This window comes from Zootoca vivipara, chromosome 2 (assembly GCF_963506605.1).
Source record: "Zootoca vivipara chromosome 2, rZooViv1.1, whole genome shotgun sequence".
In the NCBI taxonomy this organism is placed as follows: domain Eukaryota; kingdom Metazoa; phylum Chordata; class Lepidosauria; order Squamata; family Lacertidae; genus Zootoca; species Zootoca vivipara.
Window position 1 is genome coordinate 33,290,198 of NC_083277.1, and position 19,455 is coordinate 33,309,652.

The 19,455-nt window shown below is 40.7% G+C and overlaps 1 long non-coding RNA gene across 1 annotated transcript in view; it reads left to right on the forward strand.

Moving 5' to 3' along the window:
• LOC132591621 (uncharacterized) overlaps nucleotides 1–12,633 on the forward strand; it is a 49,583-nt gene extending 36,950 nt beyond the window's left edge. Inside the window, exons 2-3 of the long non-coding RNA XR_009557059.1 lie at nucleotides 12,198–12,322; nucleotides 12,427–12,633. This is a non-coding gene — a long non-coding RNA (uncharacterized LOC132591621). The remainder of the gene's footprint in view (nucleotides 1–12,197; nucleotides 12,323–12,426) is intronic.
• The last annotated feature ends 6,822 nt before the right edge of the window (nucleotides 12,634–19,455 follow it).

Genomic DNA, 19,455 nt, shown 5'->3' on the forward strand with positions numbered 1-19,455 from the left:
AAAGCACAAAGTGATGTAATATGTAGGTTACTGAAATGAGCTATATGTAATGGTAGAAAAGAAAGGGAATAAAAATTTAATAATAATAAAAAGGAATCTATCATGCCTGATTTATTGGTGGCTTATACTGGGCAGGTCCAGAGTTTGGGGGATACTGAGCATGGCTTTAATAGCAGCGGTAATCTGGCACCAGTCAAGAGGTAGCAGGCTATAGCCAGGGAACAAGATCTAAACCAGTAGTGGCCAACACTTCAGGCCTCCCTGGCCAGCTCTTGGAGCTCTCCAGAAGCCACACACCTTTCCAAGCGACACCTCTCACTTCCCATGCTTTACAGCCTCCCTGAATGTTTCTTCCTCCCTGGAATATATCCTTGAACTCTTGCTTGTTTGGATGGAGAGGGATGAGTGAGTGTGCAGAAACAAGCCTACTGTACAAAGACAAAATTTGCATTTATTGCTCTGTCAAATTCTTGGCTTCTAGCCCTGCCCACCATTGGAACGTGGCTCCTGAAAGGGGACATGGCCCCTCATCCATGGTTCCTCATCCATGATCTAAATGGGTAGGAGAAGGAAAGTTCTCCAAAACACTTGTTTTGGACAAAAAAAATATGTTGCTTTGAAAGAGTTCAGAAATCATCTGAGCAAAGCAGACCTGCATAAAAGCCAAGCCCCTCTCCTTAGCCCAAAGTCAGTAAGAACAAAGAGATTGGGCAGCAGAACGAGGATGCAAATTCTGGTATCGCTGGGGGCTTGCAGGTGGACCCGCTGTGACTTCATTAGGAGCTTATAAGACAATGAGTGGCATAGGTTTTGTGCCATAGTGGAGTGCTATATTCTGAAACTGTGGTTTGAGGGGCAGAACTAGATCTCAAATCCTCTGTGGGACCTGAGGAGTGCTTCTACCAGGAGCCAGTTTAGAGTCTTTGGGAAGCTGCCATTCACCTGCCTCTCTGCTCCATGTTGCACAGTGGTAAAGGTAAAGGTAAAGGGACCCCTGACCATTAGGTCCAGTCGCGGATGACTCTGGGGTTGTGGCACTCATCTCACTTTACTAGCTGAGGGAGCCAGTGTACAGCTTCTGGGTCATGTGGCCACTGCCAGCATGACTAAGCCGCTTCTGCGAACCAGAGCAGTGCACAGAAACGCTGTTTACCTTCCTGCCAGCACTTCGTGCTTTTGAATTGCTAGGCTGACAGGAGCAGGGACCGAGCAACAGGAGCTCACCCCATTGCGGGGATTCCAACCGCCAATCTTCTGATCAGCAAGCCCTAGGCTCTGTGGTTTAACCCACAGCACCACCTGCATCCTGCCCACAATGGTGCTAGATCACAATGGCCATTCTTTGTGCTCCGAAATTCCCCTTTAAATAAGGGTACATCACAAGGAGCTTCATCACTGCTTTGCAGTAGCAAAAGCTACTAAACTGCTGCCATCATCACTGGAAAACTTTTGGGAACTTTTGTGCCTCTTGGGGAAAAAAACTTGGAAAAATGCCCCCAACCCCTGTTTGCTACCTGTGGTGAACCTGACAGGGCCATTTTTTCTCAGCCCTGTATGTTGCCAATCCAAGATCTCTGGAGAGCAGGCTCAAAACTGAAAATAATGCACTTCTCTTTAAAAAGTATAGTTTGTTTCTGACTGAGGACCATTGCATGTATTGGCTAAGTGAGGGTGTGAGAGTTCTGCTGGAAGAAATCTGTTTTCAGTTAATTTCCTGATCCACCTGCCAATTTCAATTTCCTCCTCTTCTGGTTCTATGTCATACAATATCATCCATTTGTTGATTTAATTAGTGACCATCAGTGAGCCTCAATTCCAATGTCCAAGTGCATATTACCTTGCCCTTTCAGTAGCCAACCTTTCTCTTATCTGCACAGGATTTTTACTCATATCCGCTTGAACAGGAGTAGAATAATCTGTGTGATGAAGCAGGGTCTTGGATTACACAAGCTGTTTTACTTGTGTTTAAGCATGCATGAGTAAAAGCCCTCCGTAGACCTTCCCTGCTCAAAACAGAGAAGGTCAGGAACTGAGTTCTGAGACATTGAGGACATGAATTTTTACCCCTGCCCCATATCCTCAGTTTTAGCCCATGTTGTTCAGGCAACAAACATGACAATTCGGAAGAAAAGGTTGACACTAAATGAAAGATTAAATAGATGATTTGGTTCAGCTTGAAAAAAACTGAACCCTCAGTGTTCCTTACTTATGGTTAGGACATATTTTTTGTTGCAAAGAGTTGCTATAGAAACTCTAATATCAAAAGCATTTTATGTCCTCTCGTGATAATGAGGGCAGCCTACAAACTGTGCAATGTGTCATTGTCTTCTGCCACAGCTTCCCCTCCCTTTCTCAGTCCAACAAGCTGGAATGGAAATAAAAGCAAATGGCTGCACTAATATTGACATAATAGTTAATCAAATAAGTACCTGTGCTGTTTTAGGTATCTAAAATATGCATCCTTTACCCTTCCGGTTTTGAAACAAGGACAATAATTCTATTTAATACAGCATACTTAGAAACACAGGTTTGTTAAAATAAATCAGTAATGAAAATTAATGATGGGAAATACATTCCTGCAACTATAAACATAAATTCTAAACATTCAATAGTGTACGCTGGATTTTTTATCCTTTTCACTGCATAAAAACAGTTTCAAAACAACTTTTTATTGTGTAATGACTTCCACACCCACAAATCAAGATGGTGGTGAGGTTCTCTTGAACCAGACTCAGATATGACCTTTATGGGTCCTTAAAAACCCAGAATTCTTCTCCGGCTGCAATTAAAACCCAAGCCTAAGAATAATTCCTGGAATCCCTTTCCCTATGATCCTCAAAGCATTCTCCCTGATAGATTGCCTCTCCCTTAATACCCTCTTTCCTCTCCCTTTGAAGCTTACCTGACCAGGTAATGGATGCAGGAACAGCCATGGCACACACATGGAGAGGGGAAAAGATAAATGGTTGTTCCTTTCTCCCCTGCCCCCACCCCTTGGAAGTTCTTTCATCCTGATGTCCTTGTGCTGACAAACTGTCTGCTAATACAGTGCTTGGATTCGCATGACATAGTGAGCCAAACAATGGCTTAGCGCAGTGTTTCTCAACCAGTGTGCCTCCAGATGTTTTGGGACTACAACTCCCATCATCCTTAGCTAGCAAGACCAGTGGTCAGGAATGATGGGAGTTGTAGTCCCAAAACATCTGGAGGCACACTGGTTGAGAAACACTGGCTTAGCGAGACAGAGCAAAGGTTCAGCCTCCCAGAGAGCAGCTTGCAGCCCCTTTGGTCCTCCTCAGTCCTTTTTACTGCCATCTTGAGCTAAGCCAAAATTTGCCGTTGTGTGACGTCCGACTGCTGTATAATTTAGAGATTTTTAGATGTCTTTGTTTCAAAGTTTCACAGAACCTTGAGTCACATGCCAAAGTTTCACAGAACCTTGAGTCACATGCCCTACGGGGGTCTTAAATTCATCAAGAGAGCTAGAAGCCAGCTTGGAAATCCACAACGCTCACAATATTTGTGGATCATTCATCTGGAGAGTGATTATGCTAAGGTGTAATGCAGAGCAGCTCAAAGCACACTTGCTTCCAAGGAAGCTACTAATTCTGGTTCTGATTGTGTGCGAAGTGAGGTGATTGGCAGAGATTTTTTCTTCCTCCCCTTGAAGGCCTGGAAAAGAAAGAGACGGCAGGTGGCTGTCAAAGGAAAAAGGCTGATGCTAAGAAACCAATGCATAATAGCTCCCCCCTTTTGTTCTCAAAGCAGAAAAGTGTATTGCCTTTCCAAATAAGCAAGACAAAAGAACTGAATGGGTGCACCAGGATGGCTCAGAAAATAATGCTGTGAAGGCCAAAACAATGCCACTCTGAATAGCGTCCCTTGCTTAGAGTGTGACAAAATATGCACTTTCCATGTGAAAATGAAAAGCATTTAGGTAATTATTGCAGAAACTGCCCAACTTCTTAGAAATGTAGACCAGCGGAACAGTGGGAAAATGGGAATGGGAATGCAGACTTAACATGAGAATATCTGTTACTGGAATAGTCAGGTTACAGGTAGGTAGCCGTGTTGGTCTGGGTCGAAGTAAAATAAAAAAATTCCTTCAGTAGCACCTTAAAGACCAACTAAGTTTTTATTTTGGTATGAGCTTTCGTGTGCATGCACACGAAAGCTCATACCAAAATAAAAACTTAGTTGGTCTTTAAGGTGCTACTGAAGGAATTTTTGGAATAGTCAGGAAAGATAAAAAAATTCAAGTGCCCTCAATGGTCAGGTACCCATGCCTGAGGCTATTTGACAATGTGGAACCATGGAACTGCCTGATGGAGGAGATCTGGTTGCAAACCATGTCTTATGTTCAGACGACAAGCTAAGCTATTCTTTTCTGATGTGCTTATGACCTGACCATTTCCTAAATTTTTATCCCCTGGTTTCCTGTTTTAAAAGAAAACAGAGGTTCAAAGATGATAGCACTCCCTTCAACATCTCATGGTTGCTCTCCACCTCCCCATCATCTGCTGCCTGGTGGCCACCTCATTCTGCCTAATGGCCACCCCTGCTGGGGTAGACCCCTTTCTCCACCTACAAACCTCTTAAGGACAATAGAATTGCATCCTGAGTAGTAGAGACAGAAGAACGAAATGTTTTCACCTCCATTACACTACCCAAAAACGTTCAGCAAGGAATCCCAGGGTACTTCATTCTTTTGGCTTTCACCTGTTTCTGAACGGCAACCTCGCTATAGCATTCTTCAGCTTCTCCATCTAAAAGTCTGAGATTTGGAAGGTCATCCAAGTGAAGGGGAAATGACCACAAACTACCTCTTAGTTTGTGCTAATTTACCAATGCTTTTTAAAATAAAAGAGAAAAAGGCATTCTAAATTGGAATATTTATGAATGTCTGAGTGCATGCAAGGCTGCAACAGCCTTGAAAAATTAATGTGTCAAGATGAATTTTAATGACAAATTTGCTGCTGCCCTGAAGTGTCCTCCCTGAGTAAAATTTACATTTTTTTAAATAGATGCAAACGGTAATCTGTTAACAGAACAATTTTATCCATAGTTCTAGTTATAGGTAGGTAGCTGTGTTGGTCTGCTGTAGTTGAAACAAACAAACAAACAAATTCCTTCCAGTAGCACCTTAGAGACCAACTAAGTTAGGAGAGGTTGTAGATCTCTGATGATGCGTTGAACTGTTTTAACTTGGGAGCTGTATGTGATTACTAGTGGTGTTCTGTTATTTTCTTTTTTGGGGTCTGTCTTGCAGCAAATTCTCTCTGGGTATCAGTCTGGCTCTGTTGATCTGTTGTTTAACTTCATCAGGCAGATATTTTAGTTCTAAAAAGGTTTGCTGTAGATCTCTTAGGTGAGAGTCTATAGACAACTCTACAGACAGAGACTCTCACCTAAGAGATCTACAGCAAACTGAATAAGCTATGTTGATTTTGACATTATGAGAAGCTGTATCTAATTTTGAGAAGTTGTTGTTGTTATTGTTGTTGTTTAGTCGTTTAGTCATGTCCGACTCTTCGTGACCCCATGGACCAGAGCACGCCAGGCACTCCTGTCTTCCACTGCCTCCCGCAGTTTGGTCAAACTCATGCTCGTAGCTTTGAGAACACTGACCAACCATCTCATCCTCTGTCGTCCCCTTCTCTTTGTGCCCTCCATCTTTCCCAACATCAGGGTCTTTTCCAGGGAGTCTTCTCTTCTCATGAGGTGGCCAAAGTATTGGAGCCTCAGCTTCAGGATCTGTCCTTCCAGTGAGCACTCAGGGCTGATTTCCTTCAGAATGGATAGGTTTGATCTTTTTGCAGTCCATGGGACTCTCAAGAGTCTCCTCCAGCACCACAATTCAAAAGCATAAATTCTTCGTAAGGTAAAGGTAAAGGGACCCCTGACCATTAGGTCCAGTCGTGACCGACTCTGGGGTTGCGCACTCATCTCGCATTATTGGCCGAGGGAGCCGGCGTATAGCTTCCAGGTCATGTGGCCAGCATGACAAAGCCGCTTCTGGCAAACCAGAGCAATAACTTTACAATTGTTATAATACAGCCTATTACGTTTACGTGTTTTTTCAATTGAATTTGAAAACTAAGCTGAGCTCAGAGTCCTTCTATGCAAAAAATCAGTCTTAAAATTTATCAATTTCAGTTTCTCCCAGTTTCTAATTATTTCTCCACTCTTCAGTTATCCACATTTCCATAACAGGTTTTGATTGTTTTTAAAGACTTTTTTTAAAGTTTAAAAATCCTTTATTTATAAATTCAAATAAAAAATATACATATGATCAGTTGAAACATACATAGTCAAATAAAGAAAAGAAAATACATACCAGTAAATTATATCCTAAACACTTATTCGAAATAATCACACATCAATTTTTGTAGAGAAGGAAAAAGGAAAAGGAAAGGAAAAAGAAAAGAAAGAAAAGAAAGAAATTGCTCCACACAAAGAATATAAAGATAAAGCTGAGAGAAAGTAATGAAAAGAAGAAGCAAAAAGCGAAAAGAAAAAGAAAAGAAAGAAATACACTGCAAAATAGCATTGTACAACATTTACGACTTCCACCGCCTCTCCATACAGTGATTAACTCAGCATGCATAGATGTTATCTGTCTTTTTGTTATTTTTCTCATTTTAATTCATTTTCCATCACAAATATTTTGATTCTCCCATTTTCCAATTCCTGAAAGGTTATTCTAAACTCAACCAGATTTTTGCTCCCAGATCTTGTTTCCCTAGATATTCATTTAGACACTCCCATTGTTTTTTATTTTAGCTTTAGATTCATGGTGAATTATATCTGTCAATTTTGCTAATTTTAAATATTCACATAATTTATCGATCCACTCCCCTTTTGTTGGAATATTTGTACTTTTCCATTTGTTCACTTTTGTTCCATTTGTTCAAGCCGGAATTAAGATTGCTGGAAGAAATATCAACAACCTCAGATATGCAGATGACACAACCTTGATGGCAGAAAGCGAGGAGGAATTAAAGAACATTTAATGAGGGTGAAAGAGGAGAGCGCAAAATATGGTCTGAAGCTCAACATCAAAAAAACCAAGATCATGGCCACTGGTCCCATCACCTCCTGGCAAATAGAAGGGGAAGAAATGGAGGCAGTGAGAGATTTTACTTTCTTGGGCTCCTTGATCACTGCAGATGGTGACAGCAGTCCCGAAATTAAAAGACGCCTGCTTCTTGGGAGAAAAGCAATGACAAACCTAGACAGCATCTTAAAAAGCAGAGACATCACCTTGCCGACAAAGGTCCGTATAGTTAAAGCTATGGTTTTCCCAGTAGTGATGTATGGAAGTGAGAGCTGGACCATAAAGAAGGCTGATTGCCGAAGAATTGATGCTTTTGAATTATGGTGCTGGAGGAGACTCTTGAGAGTCCCATGGACTGCTAGAAGATCAAACCTATCCATTCTTAAGGAAATCAGCCCTGAGTGCTCCCTGGAAGGACAGATCGTGAAGCTGAGGCTCCAGTACTTTGGCCACCTCATGAGAAGAGAAGAATCCTTGGAAAAGACCCTGATGTTGGGAAAGATTGAGGGCACTAGGAGAAGGGGACGACAGAGGACGAGATGGTTGGACAGTGTTCTCGAAGCTACGAACATGAGTTTGACCAAACTGCGGGAGGCAGTGGAAGACAGGAGTGCCTGGCGTGCTATGGTCCATGGGGTCACGAAGAGTCGGACACGACTAAACGACTAAACAACAACAACAATAACAACATGATCCAATATGAAAAAGTCAAAATAGCTTTTAAATAAACAACTCATTCAATAAACAAAAACAATATTCAATAAGCCATTTGAATATAAAAGTAAGCAATAAAATTAAATATCAGCAAATAATAATTAAACATTTTGCACTTACCAGTTACAATAAAGAATTGCTAAGCTGTAATTAAAATACTAATAACAGCAAATCGCAATGAATAATAAGATACCACAAAACATACAAAACCATGTAAAAGTATCAAATTGATAAACAAGGACTGCTGATAAATAAATAAACTGCTGCCAAACCACCAGTCAGAAATCCTTGCCAATCTACTTCAAAACCACCCATAGATGTACTAGTAGATCCCGATCTACCTTCTGTTCACCTCTGCTTTAAACTTCATCAACTTAGAAAGGGATGGAATGCACATCATAAAAAGGAAGCAATATCGAGAACCATCTGGTCTTTCCCCACTCTTCATTTCCCTTCCATCCTGCTTTTCTGCTCCTTTCTATTTCTCTTTTGTTGTATGTATGGATGTGTCATTTGGCTGGAATGAATGGCTTATTGAAAGCTCATATTATCCAAAGCCATTTATTGGTACAGAAAGTTTGGATTTGTAAGGACAATGCTGAAGGGCAGGGAAATGAAGTGTGAATGAACAATACTCAGGATAAACTGCTCCAAACCTTTTTTTAAAAATCAATTGATCCATTTCTACCAATACAAATAAACTATGAATTTCATAAGTTCTCTCTCCAGACTTCACTCAGCTCTTCACAGGCAACAACACTGTATGACTATTTTATAGAGCAGGGACTCAGCTATACAGCTGCAAATAAAACGTTTTAAGTGCAATATACATATGTGATGCTAGATGTGACCTATGGCAAATTCAATATATTTTTCAAAATGTTTTTTAAAAAAGGATTTTAAGAGGGGTTTTTTTATATGTGTGCAGATTCCACCCAGGTCTCTTTTGTCCCACGGGCATTTCTTACTAGAAGACACAGGGCACACTAAGGAACTGTTTAAAATGCACATTTAAAACATGTGGCTTCCACCAATGAATCCCAGGGCAGTAGTTTGTTAAGTGTGCTCTGTGCAATTCCTTGGATTCTTTGGGGGAAATCATGTGCTTTAAATGTACTTTCGATGCACTTTGAATGTTTGGTGTGGATCTGCCCTACATGTAGTGTGTGTGTGTCTGTGTGTGTCTGTGTTTGTGTGAGGGAGAGAGGGAGACACCAGACATTTGCGAGTGAAGGTTTTTAGTGGCAGAATTTAGAAGAAGCTGAACTACATAAAAATACTCTAGCTTTGCATCTTAAATTATCTTGCAGTTTGTCATCCTCACCAACTCCCACGCTTGGCTGGAGTCCCACATCCCTCTGTGGAAAGCTGTACTTTGTTCTGTGCACAATGTTCTGGCTGTAATCAATATCAGCAGCACTCAGCCCAGTGCTCTGGGACGCTTGCATTTCACCAGCATCCATCTCGTTTGAGATTTCTGAAAGCATGCACAGATGCATTGCTAACAAAATGTATTACACGGATCTGGCAGAGCACCTGGGACTTGCAACATGAAGGTATCCAAGATGACCAGTGGATCATGAACTGTGAAGCGCATCAACATCCGCACATGAACTCTGGAGAATTCTGAGTAATGAAAAATTCAGCCCAGAGAAGGCAGGTAGCATACACTAACCCCCTGAACAGAGATTGACTTCTCAAACTCAGTTCTAAAGAGGTTCCTTACACCTTTCAAAAGAAAAAACAACAGCAGAAAAGGAGCTCTGCTGGTAGCACTCATCTCATTTCAAATATGTCCAAGCTCCTTGGGAGATATTTTGGAAAAGGAAATATCCATAAGCCTTCTGCATTCCACCCCCAGTATAATTCCCGTCCAACTTGGGCCAGTCTCTGAAGCTGTCTGAACAAACAGAAGGCAGTATTTGCTACAGTCACACTGCCTACATACATGGTGTAGAATTCTTCTGTCCCCAGGACAGCTGCAAATCACAGAGCAAGCTAGGAAAAAGAGATAAACTTTAGGCATAAAGTTAGACAGCTATAACAAAAATAGAAGTGAGTTGGTTTGCACAGTGAGTCCTGGAAGACCTTGCAGTCCTTTCCCCACCTGGCCTAGGAGGGTGGGCACTGATGGACTCTAGCTACAAAAGCTGATGCTGAACAAACTGGGGTATTGCCTGGGGGGGGGGGTTGTTGGGAGGGAGGTTGCTGTTATTGCTATTAATTTTTTGTATCTTTACTTTAAATCTTCTTATGCTTTATGTTGAAATTGTTCCATTTGCTTGTGTACTTTATATGTTTTATTTATGGAGAGACTATGGAAAGAAGATATCAGGTTCACAGCGTGCTATAATTTAAGAGAAAATATTATGAAAACGGTATATCGGTGGCACCTCACTCTGGCCAAAATGTATAAAAGTAGATCAGAAAATTGTTCAAAAATGTAAAGAGGGGAGAGGGTCATTTATGCATATGTGGTGGGAATGTGGAAAAATTAGGAAGTTTTGGGATGTTATATATAACGAACTAAAAAAGATGTTAAAATCCCATTCACAAAACGACCAGTAGCCTTCTTATTAGGGATAATGTCAACTGAAATAAAAAAGAAGTAAGACCTCTCTTTATGGATGCAACATCCGCAGCCAGAATTTTAATTGTAACGCATTGGAAAAATGAAATTATACCTACAAAATCAGAATGGCAAATTAAACTATTAGAATATCTGTGAATGGCAAAAATGACAGGAAGGGTAAGAGGGTATTCAAAGTAAATCAAGAATGGATTCTATCAGGCATCCCAAACTGCGGCCCTCCAGATGTTTTGGCCTACAACTCCCATGATCCCTAGCAAACAGGACCAGTGGTCAGGGAAGATGGGAATTGTAGTCCAAAACATCTGGAGGGCCTAAGTTTGGGGATGCCTGAATTATATTCAAAGAATGTCTGAAAAATTACTGGAGCAAAAACCTCCTGGCAAATCTTGAATGAGTCTTCCAATGTACAGATAATATATGTAAATTTATTGTTTCTATTTAATTTTTCTTTAATTGTTGTTGTTGTTGTTGTTGTTATTTCTTTATCAAAAAGCTTTATGATAATAATATAATAGTATCACACTGTAAAAAATAACAAGTGTAATTCAGTTTCTTTTGAGAACATTCAGAAGTCTACTTTAGGTCTTTGTAAATTTCTTGTATTCCTTTTTTAAAAATTTTGTTTTATGGGCTGGGATATAAATTGTAATACAGTATATTGTTGTATAATTTTGTGAAATATGTTTAATAATAAAGATTTTTTAAAAATATAAAAATATGTTTTATTTACTGTTTATGACTACTTTCATTACATTTGTGAATATGTAGCTTTTTCAGGTTGCAAGCCACCTTGCACATGCGGCATACAAATAAAATGATGTGTGTGTGTGTGTATGCATGCACTGAGGACAAAGGTGTGTGTGCATGCGTTTGCTGCCTCGAATTAGTGCAATGTCTGGCAAGCCAATGAAGGGACAGGGGAGTAGCAGCTGGGTGGGACCAAGGAGGAAACACTGCGGTCTAAATAGATGCGATGTTGGACTAAACTCAGCCATCAGTTCCTTGCCCTATGATGAGATCACCAATAACCGCTGAAGAATTACAATTCCATTTAGAAGGAAGAAGAGGAGGAGGAGGAGTTTAGACTTGATCTCCCACCTTTCACTCCCCTTAAGGAGTCTCAAAATGGCTAACAATCTCCTTTCCCTTCCTCCCCCACAACAAACACTCTGTGAGGTGAGTGGGCCTGAGAGACTTCAGAGAAGTGTGACTAGCCCAAGGTCACCCAGCAGCTGCATGTGGAGGAGTTGGGAAGCAAACCCCGTTCACCAGATTACAAGTTCACCGCTCTTAACCACTACACCACACTGGCTCCCATGGCGTTTTCTGGCAAGGCCCATTGACACCTTATTAGTTCCCAATGCATAGTCCAGCATCCTGTGTGGTGTTATAACATTATTAGAATCTCCTTCCTTAGAACATAGGCTGGGTGAAACTGCTTGGATTCACCAGGAGGACATTTCAGGCTCTTGCTGTTCATTGACTTGGCAGTGGCTCCACACAGCTGCTTGGTAGCAATATCAGAGGCAGCATGTAGTAAAAGGGAGGGTTGATGGCAGATAGCAATCTGACTATAGAAATTATTCGTTCCTGTTTCACTGACTTCGATACAGCCGTATCTCCTCTAAATGATACACTCGTCTCTTCTCCCCCACCCTTTCCCCAGTTAGTCATCATTATTCTGTCATTTGGGTTGGCTGCCAAGGATATGCCTTCTAACCATATGCATGCTGTAAGCCTCAAAAGCAGCTGTCTCCAAAGTGAGCCAGTTCGGGAAGAATAGGAAAACAAATTATATAAAAGTAGATTAACTTCTGTTTAACATCTTTTCAGACAACCCTGCCCTCCGCCCACCAGAACCAACAGCCTCTCTAATCCTGCTTGTTTGTGTGCACTCTGCACTTGTGATCCTTCCTGGTGTGACTTGAATTTCAAATATGGAGCTTTATATTTGCCTGGTGAGCCATTGTAATTATAATCCTCCTTGTGGGAAGTGCTCCGTGCTTCCGTCTCCTGTGTGCTGGGCCAGTCCAATGCAAAACATTTCATTTGCCTTTTTCAGGTCTGCTTGTGTGTGCACCTGCCTAGTTGCTGTTGCTATCTGTGCCATTTTAACCCCGTGACCTGGGGCCTTGGAGGAAATCTGGATCCTAATTTAATTGGAAACAACTGGGGAAAGTCTTTTATGGAGAGCACTGGAAGGAAGGGTGGTATTAAAGCATGGTACTGTATCTACGGTAGGACCAATGAGCAGCACAATGTTCACTGAAGTTAAAGGGCATGACTAACTTATGTTATGGGGAGGCTTTACTATGAAACTAACAAAACTTAAGCTTCAGGGCCGCTTATCCCAGAATGGTCCCAAATGTGATTTTAGCATGGCTTAACAGTTTTAGGTATAGTAGACCCAATTTGAGCTGCACACCTCAAATTGATGAATCTTTTTGTTGTATATAGCTCAACAATCCCAAAGTTTGTCAGTAGCACAGATTTGAATAAGGTTTATTATTATTATTATTATTATTATTATTATTATTATTATTATTCACACCAGTGACTTTGGCAAGTGAGATAATCCAGTGCAGCAATTTTAATCAAAATCTGAGGTGTAGTAGTTATTATTATTTTTTAAGTGCTCTGCCTTGGAACAACACCACTGAATAAGACAACAGTGGTTACCCAGACCCCAATCCTGGTTACAGAGGGGGCCCCCATAACAATTCAAGTTTCAGGGCCCCAAAAATGTAGGTCTGCTTAGGTTCATTAATTTCAATTGGTTTACTCTGAGTAGAATTTAGTTGCCTGTAACCCAAAGTCACCCCCACAAAAATATTTGAAACACCTATTGAGGGGCCATCAGTTTTTAATTATGTTTGATCAAAATACTACAGATTCAAATAAAAACTTAGAATACTTCTCTAGTTTTGTGGGGAAAGTGCTATAAGAGTCATGAGCTCTGCATTATAACTCAGCTATCAGTTGGTTTACACGTGGAAGATTGCTAAGAATGTACCTGGGAGATGTCACTGTATCTGAGGGGGACAGTTCAATTGAATTGTTTTGTTGAGTTGCCAGTTATGCTGTTTTTGTGGACTTCTGTTATATTTTTTTCTATTTGACTGTTATCTGCTTTTAAAAAAAAAACATTTAAGAGAACATTTTGTTTTCCTTTTCATCACACTCCCTTGAATGTGTGTTATGTGTTCGACCTTCATTTGCAATTTGCTTTATTTTGACGTTTTGTAATGTTCTATTTGAGGTTGCAAAGTGCTTTGAAATGTTATTTCATTTTTAAATATAAAGCAGTATGAAAATGCTTTAAATAAATACACATTATATTCTATTATATAAGTTTCCACTCTCCCTTTGGCCTCTCATCCACTGCCTGAAAGACACCCCCCAAGCTAAAAAAACAAAATGATACAATTAAGGGAACAATACAACCAGTAGAACAGAATAATCAAAAACAGATCCAAGAGCATAAAATCAATTAAAACCACAGCAGGCAAGAGCAGCGGGATATGGAACCTACTGACTACTGGATTGTAGGTATCATGATTAAAAATAAACTGATAGCTGGTGGCACCTTTTGAGCCAAGGTACCAAAATCAAATTAATGTGTCTATGCTGCTTCTGGCCCATTTCCAGCCTTGCTCAGTGCTGTGCCAGAGGGCAGAAAAATAGATTTTGGAGCTCTGGCTCCATGATACTAGACCTTACCAAGGAGGGCACCATCTAGAGTCAGAGTAGACACACCTGTTCAACTTTAGAATTCAAGCTCCATCAGTGATCAGTTTCTACATAGGTTGACAGCTACCTACACAGGAAGGAAAAGAGGCAAGTAATCCAGGCAAACCAATCCTTCTTATTAATTTACTTCACCTGCCACTTTGAAAATACGTTTTCCTCCCCTGGTTGCCTCCGCTAAAATAGATCATTTGCTGAAGGAAGCCGCCTTGCCCCTAAACAGCTTATTTGGCTCTGCTTGTTAACCATGCTGGCATCCAGTTGACCTTGGTGGTACCTTTCCTGATCTGCAGTATACATTCTTGCTGAATTTGTTTTTTGTGGGTTTAAATAACCCCAAAGAATTCTACAGCGATTGACCCTCTTGATTTGCCTATTTAGCTTCTGTTTTAGCCAGCTGATTTACTCAATTATCTGGCTTGGCATATGCAATATTTTAATCTCTTTCAACTTTTCAGTCAGAAGGAGAGTAGACACCAAGTTAAGTCAGTTAAGCCAGTAATACTTTTGCCGCCGTTGTGGCATACATAAAGAAATTAACATTTTTCTTAGGAATCTCTTTCCCGACTATACCCAATAGAAAGGATTCTGGTTTCTTAGTGAATGTGTTTTTCAACACTCTCTTTAGTTCATTATAAATCTTTTCCCAGAAATCCCTTACTAATGGGCAAGTCCACCACATATGATAAAAAGAACCTTCCTCTTTCTTACATTTCCAACATTTGTTATCCTTGTTATGGTAAATCTTAGCTAGTTTTACTGGTGTAAGGTACCATCTGTACATAATTTTCATTATATTTTCCCTTAAAAGACTACACACAGTAAATTTTAAATTCTGTTTCCATAATTTTTCCCAATCTTCCATCAGAATATTATGTCCCACATCCTTTGCCCACAATATCATAACATTCTTTGTTTGTTCATCTTTCGTATGCCACTCCAGCTTAGAGCTTCCTGAGCAAATCTTTCACTTGAACTTTTAACCCTTTTATACCAAAGAGCCTCTAAAGAAACCACTTTTTCTACCTACATTTTACAACCGAAAACCAAACACAAAATGGCTGAAAGCCCTATTCCTCCACACTGTTTTTCTTTTTCTTTTTTTTCAGGTCCACAGATTCGTCCTATTAACAGGACATTAACTATGTAGGATGTAAAACTGCAGTCAAGTACAACATCCATACAGTGGACATGTTAGGGGATGTTTTGTACCACTCAGGAGAAGACTTCCTGTTTCCTCCTGAGCTGGGACAGACTTCCACTACATGTGGCTTGAAGAGGGTATGGTCTGTTGTACTAATATGGAGGAGCACATGGCCTCCATGTTCTGATCAGTGTGTGTTCTCCATTTTGTATGTTGCTGTGTGAAATCGTGTCCTCCCTTAAAGAGGGCACGCGTTGCAGTCCAACAGAACCTGAAGAGCCACAGATTCCCTGTTTTCTAGTTTGTATCAGCTACAAATGGAAGGTACTTATAATGCCATCTTGGCTTTAGCTATCCATTGTTATTACCAGTCCATTTAACAAACAGGAGCAGCTAAAACCCAAATTAGGTTCTGAGTTAACAAATTTAGGGGGTGTATGTAAATCATGTATGTGATCACTCTATTTAGAACTTCAGTTCCAAAAAAAATGAATGTTACCTATATTTTCTGGAAACTGGGTATTCATTGTAACGGTTTATGCTGGTTGCTTGTTCAGTGCCGCCTATTTATTCGGGGTTTCTGTGCACTGATGTAGGTGTAAATAATACACACTTTAAAATATGGATTTTTCAGTGGCATATATAACAAACATATGTTCTAGCGCCATTATCCTGTGTTGTGCAAGAGAATAAAACTCAAGGCTCCTGGGGGTGTGCCAAGTTAAGCAATGGGGATTTGAGGTCACATCCCTTCTTCATCTCCTATAAAGCAGGAGAGCACCTGGAAGAGCAGATGGCAGGACTAACACTCGTGGGTTTCATTTCACTCAATTAAGGAACAGGATGGTTTTATCTGCTAAAGATACGGCAAGAATTCCAGTGCAAAAAATCCTTGGTATACAGTATTCCTCATCAGTGCCTTATCTTCCCAGCACAGACAGAATAATCTGTTGACGCTTTCCATTAGACAAGTATATTATTACAAAGACACTTTCTGAAGCTGTTTTTATTAATAGGCATTCATTTAGGTAGGATGAACAACCTAACTCTGCAGCCACGAGTAGGGAAGCTTTAGCTGTTAATTGTTGAGCTCCTGGTGAGCACGAAAATAGTCCCTTCACCCTGCAGCCACAATTTCAAACTCCATTTCCCTTCTGGATTTTGACAGACTCGGAATGTTTTAGTTGGGGGTCAAATCTTCAGACGGCTCAGTCCTCTGAATGTCTGCAAAAACTGTCAAAGGGATTTAGCTCCCGTTAATTCGGCATTGCTTGAATTGTCACGAAAACTGGAAGAAGGTGCAAGGCAGCCATCTGGGCAGGAGCAGAGCTCTATGTGGCATGCTAGTTAGGCATGCAGGTTTCTCTCTGCACTGTTTGGTTGATTCTACAAATGCAATACAATACACAGATTCCCAGAAAGAGGAATTGCCATAGTTAAAAATCCTTTCACAGAAATGGTTTGCTGATAAAACATGCACAGCTGTTTTTTTATTTTGAGCAGTATGAAGCAATTGGGTTGAAATTGGCAGTAGTAGGTATGCTATATATCCGTAGGGGGACGGGACCTCAAACCTGGGGGTTAAAAGCAGCCTCCAGGCATCTCTATCTTTCCCTTGGAACTCTCATAAGGCCACCACCCCTCTCCCTAGGCCACACCCCTCATTGACCCAGAGTGCTTCTTGCCTTGCTGGAAAGTGCCCTTGAGCTCTGATAATGCCTCTGGGTGGAGTATAGTATGAATTTTTGTAGAAACTAACCTACTGTACAAAGGTAAAAATTACATTCATTATAAAGCCACCTGATTTTTCAATAAAGCTCTGTAGAATGTCTCCCCTTCTGCCAAGTCAGCAAAAAAAGGGAGGCAGAGAGCTGAACTATAAAGAAGGCTGATTGCCGAAGAATTGATGCTTTTGAATTATGGTGCTGGAGGAGACTCTTGAGAGTCCCATGGACTGTAAGAAGATCAAACCTATCCATTCTGAAGGAAATCAGCCCCGAGTGCTCACTGGAAGGACAGATCCTGAAGCTGAGGCTCCAATACTTTGGCCACCTCATGAGAAGAGAAGACTCCCTGGAAAAGACCCTGATGTTGGGAAAGATGGAGGGCAAAAAGAGAAGGGGACGACAGAGGACGAGATGGTTGGACAGTGTTCTCAAAGCTACGAACATAAGTTTGACCAAACTGCGAGAGGCAGTGGAAGACAGGAGTGACTGGGCTCCTCCTCCCTCCTCCCTAGCAACAGCATCTCCCTTTACGGTGGCTGCTTGTAGCCAAAAGTCTCTGATTCCATTATTCCTGCACCCTTAATGAATGCTGAGTTCTGGGAGTAGGTGGATCAGAAATACTCTCCAATGAAAAAGTGTCAGCTGGCTGCCCTGTTGCAATCCCCACCCATCTTCTAACACATCCCAATTCCTTTGTATCTCTGCGCTGTGTCCTTCCTCAAACTCCTCAAAGCCCTGCTGTAAATCAAGGCTGTCTCCCTCTTCCGATCCCCGACATGAAGTTTGGGTTGGGTTGTGAGGGTATGAAGAAGTGGGCTTGGGTTGCACTGTGAAGAAATAGGGAGGGTTGTTTTGGGTGAGCTGCAAAAGGAGGGGGCTTGGGTGAGTTGTTGAATTAGATTAATATAAAGATTATCCCCCCATACCTCTGGGGGAAGGAAGGTGGAAAGACAAATATGACTTAAATGCAAACATTTCAGAATGTAGGGAAGGAGGTACTAATCTCATATAGTGATGTCAAAAGTTGCAATCGCCTTCCTTCCCACCCACTCCAGATTGCTCACAAAAGTAATGTTTCCCAACATCTAAACTTACCAGCCTGATTGCTGGGAAATAGCAGTTTTCGAGGAATAAGAGTCCTTCCTGAAGCAACATCCTTTGTTGTAAAGGAGTCACCCGGGAATGCCACATTTGCTGAAACAATCCCAGTTATGATTATGTTACCTTGGACAAAACATCAACTTAAAAATAAATAAATCCATTGATCTGTAGGATTGTCTGTAGGATTGTCCATGCCTAAATGAAAGGTTGGTAATTATGAAAGGTTGGAGTAATTATGTTTTTTGCTGAGCTATATTTGCTCCTACCAAAAGTGTACCAAAAGGCAGAACAGGTGTTTTGTTGGCTATATACCGAGTTATCAAGAAGCTGGTTAGTATTATTATCATCACCACCAACACCATCATTTTCATTTTATACCACTTTATATTTTAAATAAAAAAATCTCAAAGCAACATAATTAACAGGAAACTAAAATACTATATTAAAAATTTCAAAATAAACATGGCAAATGTGGTCAACGACAGAATGCACATTTAACACAGCAAAGTTAACAAAAGAAAAACAATCTTAAACATTTCAAAAGAAAACATTACTAAAGGAAGTCATATATACAATGCACATTTAAAACAGCGTAATTAACATGAGGATAAAATGTTATCATAAGCATAGAACATATCTGTGGCTGTTGCTACTAATCCTGCTAATGACGTTCATGGTGGGTGGCGGCTATAAAAGCTTAGGCTCAGTGACCTGTATCTGCGCTAAGAGACTGCCAAGATGGTCTGTTAGTTGAGGGGAAAGGAAAAAGAAATAGTTGGTCCACTAAATTTGATGGAATTAATCATGACATTTATGCTACAGAAATTTAATTAGCCCGGGGGGAAATATAGTAAAGATGCCACAACAATTCAAGACAATTTCATTTCTTAGAAGGTGGAAGAAGCAACAATGGTGCCATGTCTCTGGGACCTGGTCCTCACCAACAGGGAGGAACTGATCAATGAAGAAATCAGGTTTCACCTGCCAACTACTGGTAAGTTGCTTTTTCACTCAAGGGAGGCAAGGAACAGGGCCACTGTAGTTTCTTACCCCAATACACCCAGTTACTATTCCTATGTACAGTGGTGCCTCGCTAGATGAATGCCCTGTAAGACAAATTTTTCACTTAATGAATAGATTTTTCTAGTGAAGGTTGCCTCGCAAGACGAATTCGTTTTGCGAAAAATTCGTCTAGTGAATCGCGGTTTCCCATAGGAATGCATTGAAATTCAATTAATGCGTTCCTATGGGCAAAAAATAAATAATTTTTTTTCAATGCATTCCTATGGGATTCGCTAGACGAATTTTTCATTATACGAATTGACCCGTGGAACGAATTAAATTCGTCTAGCGAGGCACCACTGTATGTTAA